This window comes from Lupinus angustifolius, unplaced genomic scaffold, assembly GCF_001865875.1.
Source record: "Lupinus angustifolius cultivar Tanjil unplaced genomic scaffold, LupAngTanjil_v1.0 Scaffold_465, whole genome shotgun sequence".
Taxonomy (NCBI): domain Eukaryota; kingdom Viridiplantae; phylum Streptophyta; class Magnoliopsida; order Fabales; family Fabaceae; genus Lupinus; species Lupinus angustifolius.
This window is the reverse complement of record NW_017727853.1, coordinates 24,156-30,198: the sequence shown is the minus strand read 5'-3', so window position 1 is coordinate 30,198 and position 6,043 is coordinate 24,156.

The following is a 6,043-nucleotide window of genomic DNA, read 5'->3' as shown; positions in this document are numbered from 1 at the left end:
TATTTGAGCTTTGTAATAGCTTAATTTTACTCTTGTATTTTGTTGTGTAATTGTTGTAACAAGGGAATCTCGTGGTGTCGTATCACCTAAGAGATTGAGTGTATCTTCATAATTGCTTAGAGTTTTATAAAAGGAAAGAACAGAGATTCTTGGTTGGGGCTACGCCGAAAGAAACGTTTTCTTGTCGGTAGGAAGGGAGTCAAACCATAGAATAAGTTTCTTTGTTTTCTTGTAATTTTCTAAGTGTTGTAATTGGATGATGTGCGTGTAAATACATTGATTCAATTATAGTGAAGGAAATCTCCCAAGTTAGCCGGGAGGCCTGGATGTAGTTTGCAGTGGACAAGCATACGAACTAGGATAAAAATTCGCGTTGCAGGATTTTTTTCTCTCTCTCTCTCTCTTTACTGTTTTTAATCGATTATCTAGTATAGTGGAATTAATTGATACATTCTGTACTTGTGCTATACTGAATGATACTCTGATATAAAATTTGTAAGCTCTGTTATTCGTTTCATTATCGGTTAACTGTTGTGCAATTAATCGTTTATGTTTAAAGCTTACTGTTTCTGTTTAATCGATTAAGACTGTTGCGTTAATCACCCTGTTCTGTTAATCGATTAAGTGTGTTCTGTTAATCGATTATCTTCATCCTGTAATCGATTAATTAGGGGTGATTCAGCATTAAGTGTTGAGTTTCGAAAAGCGACTATTCTAACCGCTACACCTATTCAACCCCCCCCCCTTCTAGGTGTATTATAACCACTGATACCTAACACCATGGAGAAACTCTAGTGCATAATATTCAGAGAATCAAATGGAAAAGGTAATTTCCATGCTAGAGAACCTTTCTCAAAGGTTTGGAAAGCTGGAAAAAATACAATGCTAATGTTATTGGGTCTATAACTGAAACATGTGAGGGATTGGAGGAAAAGGGTAAGAATGGTCTGAATCCAATCCCAACCTATTGGGTTTATAACTGAACCTGTACGTGGAGCTTGGACCACTGAACTACCTAAATCAAGCAATTACTATGACTACAAGGAGATGAGCAGTCAACAATTCAACCCACCATACAGGCAGAAAAATCCCAACCTTTCCTGGAGGAGCAACAACAGTTTAAATCATCAATAAGTACAATCTTCTCATATTGATCCCACCCTTATAACAATAATGGAAGGTCAAGAAAAATTATTTGTTAACCTTAATAAATATCAAAAGGATCAACTCACGATTAATAATGTTTCAAATATGTTAAATGATTTGAATTCTAAGATATAAAACTTGACCATCCATGGAAAAATGTTAGAAACACAAATTTCCCAGCAAGCTAGCAACTTTAATAGGCAAACAAAGATATTTCCAAGAGAGCTAGAGAAAAATCCAAATAATGAACATTGTAAGATTGTCCACTTAAGGACTGGGAAGGAACTCAAGGATGTTCCTTGAATGGGGAATAATACACAAGTTGAAAAGAAACATACTGAGACACAACTCCCTGAAGGGGAAAAAAATTATGAAAATATGTCTAAGTATGTAGCTCCATCACCATATGTACCACCAATTCTTTTTCCCTGGAGATTTATAGAGGCAAAATTAGAAAAGAAATATGAGAAATTCTTAGATATCCTTAAGAAATTATATATCAATTTTCTATTCATTGAGGTGCCTACATACATGAAATTTCTTAAGGATATTCTATCTAAAAAGATAAGACTAGAGGATTATGAAACAATTGCTATAACTGAGGAGTGCAGTGCTTTAATTCAAAATAAATTTTCTCCTTAACTAAAAGATCCTGGTAGTTTCTCTATCTCATGCTTAATTGGTAACACTAATTGTGATCGTGCTTTATATGTCTTATGCCCTTATATTTGTGAAAAAGTTAGACGTATGTGAACTAAAATCCATTACTATATCACTTGAATTAGCGGATATGTCAGTTAAATTTATTGTAGGCATCTTGGATAATGTTCCTATCAAAGCTGGGAAATTTTTTATTCCAACATATTTTGTAATACTATAGATGGAAGAAGATGCACAAATTTCAATCATACTAGGTAGACCATTTTTTACTACCACGGGTGTTATAATTGATGTTAAAAATGGATAACTTTCCCTAAACATAGGGGATGAAAGGTTGAACTTGATGTTGCTAAATCTATTAAACAAACTTCTCTTGAGGACTCATGTTGCAAGGTTGATATGCAAAACCAAGTTGTGAAGGAGGAAGTTGCCAAAGTGAAATCTGAGGATCTCTTATAGAGACGTATGCTAGAAGGTGACACTTCAAATTTTGATAGGAAGTGGCTATGATTAATGAATCCATAAGTGTAAGCTCAACACTCCCCTATAACTCACAAGAGGAATGCTTGAGAGTCATACCTAAATCTGATGATTGGGAGAAAGGGAAAGCACATAAAACGAAAGTAAAGACACTCCCTCCACCCTCAAGTATGAGTTCATGGGATCCTGCGTGATGCGTAAGGATCAACCGTCAAACTAATGACGTTAAACGAGTGCTTCATGATAATCAACCCACACTGAAGGTACATTTTTTTAGTTCATTAACTTTAGTGTTTTAGTGTCGGCTTTAATGTTCCTTGAGTTCAGAACCTTTTAGGGGAAATATATAGTGTCGGCCATAGAAAAAATAATCATAAAATCTAAAAAAATAAAAATAAAATAAAAAAATTACAGAGAAAAGTGCTAACACGATCATGCCTATTAGCTGCCCCTTTCGAGACGAGTATTTTTACTTGGTCCATCTAGGACATATAAGCCATTTGGAACTTTTCTCTCTTCTTTTGTAGGTACTTCCTACCCAACTTATGAGTTTTCGTTTTCTTTCTCTTGTTTAGATGTTTACATTGGGGACAATATAAATTTCTAATCTTGAGAGGTTTTTACATTTAGATAGTTCATTCATGTTATGCATACTACATAGATTTTAATTTTTTTAGGTTGAATATTCCTTTTATCATACATTAGCATATGTTTCATATCTCATCTATCTTTTGCTTTGTTTTATGTGTTGTCTGTTTGCTTTAAATAAAAATATACGCATGAATGATGATTGTTGATCTGTGACCCCATTGAAAATAAAAACTTATGATAGAATAATAACATGAAAAATATTATATTTGACAATTGTCAATTAAATTTAGTTTAATAAAAATCTTGGCTTCATAAATATTGTTGAATGTATCAAATGTGAGAAACATGAGCCAAACGTAATAAGGGTTCTGATTTAAATTGACAATTGTATAAAAATTCTTTTTCTTTTATGAGTGAATAACTTTCTATGATTCTACAATCTAGAAATTGATTTGTGACTATTTCAAGATTGAAGTATATCTGTATACATTATTAAAATGATATAGACAATTAGGATTTGTTCTACCCAATTATGTTGGAAGTTACAAGCAAACCTTCCTATTATCTTCTTTTAAAACACAAATTTTCACCTTATCTTTCATACATTTTCAACATTGCATTATTAATATTATTTCAACAATAACTTGGCATATTCCCATTGATTAAAAAAGAAAAAGGTAAAGGCGAATATGTGTTGACTATATTGATAACATATCAACATTGCATTATCCAGTTACACATTTCTAACAATAATAATCAGCAATGATAGGTAGCCTTAATGAGCAGCTTTAAATAGAGTAATGTAATAATCAGGGTAATGGGATAATTAGAATAGTCTGGGGACGTTACCTCATTTTGTAGCTGAAAGGGTTTTAGAATTCACAATCAACATAAGAAGAGGCATATCACAAAATACACAAAAAAGGGAACAATCCGAGCAGAAAAGAGCTATCACACATATAAAAAAGGAGAAATCAGAAACAAAAAAGGACAATAGAGAGAAAGAGAACTATATATCTCCTACCATACAACACCCACACACATACACGCCATATACAACAATCAGAGAATATCATATCTTACATATCAGAACATGAGGGGAACCATACACTCGGTAAAACAAGGAGGAGAACCTTGAAACCTAGAACGGAACAAGAAACCAAGAGTAGAAGTCTAACGTTCAAAAGGGAAAGGAAAAAATACATGCTCAGGTAAGCATTCAGACTATAAAAATGTTTTTAGGTACCCTGAGCATCAAAACATGTACATATATTCAGTAGACATATCCTCCTTTATTTGGTTTGTATTCCAAATCTATATGCTAACCTTATATGCCTTTTATTTACTTGGTTACACAGAAACATATATATATCTATATTGGACTAAAATGCAAGTTAATTTGAAAATGATTTTAGAATATAATCGAGCATCCATCCTATTCATGGGGTACAAGCAGAAGTGCATTTTTCCTTATTATGTATTTTGAATAACAAAAATAGACATATACATTCAGTAAGCACATCCATATGCATATTGTTAAAATAAAAAGTAATAGCCCGTGTCATTCGAATGAGACTTCTTCCATTACCAGAGAGATAAGTGATGCCAAAAAAATAAATAAAATGTGATATGCTATTACATTTGTATCCTTATATTTATCATGATAAGACAAGTTTACCCTTAAAACTAATGGGAAAAACTGCACTTCCCTCTCCGCTCTCCATTAAGCTTGACCAGTATCACTCATCTTTGTTATCATTGTGTGTCAGTAAATCAGAATTATCCAATAAATGAAATTAAGATTACGAGAGAACATACCTCCTAATGTCTTTTTTTGTTTGTGTGCATAAAATACATATGTTGTCAATAATAAATTATTTATAAAAATCCATAAAATCTTAGGACTTTTGCTGCAAAGTTTGACAAATGCAATTTGTGATCTCATAATATATTTAGTAAGTGTAAAATCATTATAAACTCAAATGAAATAATAATATTATAAACAATATTAACCTATAAACTTATAAAAAACTATTTCACAAGGTAAAAAAATATTTGAAAAAAATAAGTTAAAAATAATTGAAAAATAAGATCTAGGGGGCAGTTGCCCCACTAGTTCTGCATGTGATTGTATCAGCATTTTAGTTGTTTAAATAGTTAATGAAATCAATAATTTTGAAATAATGAAAAATTCCTAACTTGCAAAAAAAAAATGAAATAAATTAAGAGTAAAATGTCATTTTAGTCTTTAAAAGATTTGTAACGAACCAATTTAGTTCTTAAAAGACCGTATTGACCAACTAACTCCAAGAAAGGTTATGAACACCAATTAAATCTCCCCAAAGTTTTAAATGGCTACCACGTTTGTCCTCGATCATCTACAACTATTAATATGGCATGTTAAGTGCTATGTTGACCACCATTGGCATAGCCAATCCATTTAGTCTTAAAGATTATGACCACCAACTCAGCCCTTAAAAGATCTTGTTCACCAACTTAGCCCTTGAAAGGCATGTTGTGAAAACCGGCTTGGACCAGCCGGTGCAACTGGTTGGACCGGGAACCGGCCACCATACCGGTTCGAGCCACATGGTGTGTCGGGTATGCTTTGGAACTGATTTGACTCGGGTGGGTAAGTAAAAACCAGTAATTCGACTGGTTCTTGGTTTAACCGGCGAATCATCTTTTATTAAAAAGAATGTAAAATTCAATTCGGCATCATTTTGAGTGTGATTTTTATATATAAAAAAAATAAAATGATATCATTTTGTGCGATATATATTTTTAAAAAAATCAAAACAATGTTGTTTTGGACTAAAATAACTTTAAATATTGACATATAGGCATAACCACCATACCCAAACTTCCATAATATAGACCTCCTCCATAATAGTCATTGTTACATCTGTTGTCCTTATTATCTGTTGCTGCTGCTTCTTTTGTTTATCATTGGTTCTACCCTTCGTCATTGCATCTACTGCCATAACTATGTGCAATTGTAAGTAAAACTATATGTGCATAATGCTTTTTGGTCATGTTGTTTGTCACATATACAATATTAACATATTATACATAAATATACAACACAACTTATAACTATATAACAATTATAATAATATACTATAAACTTAAAATTATTGTGCAATTATTATTTTACTCTTGACAT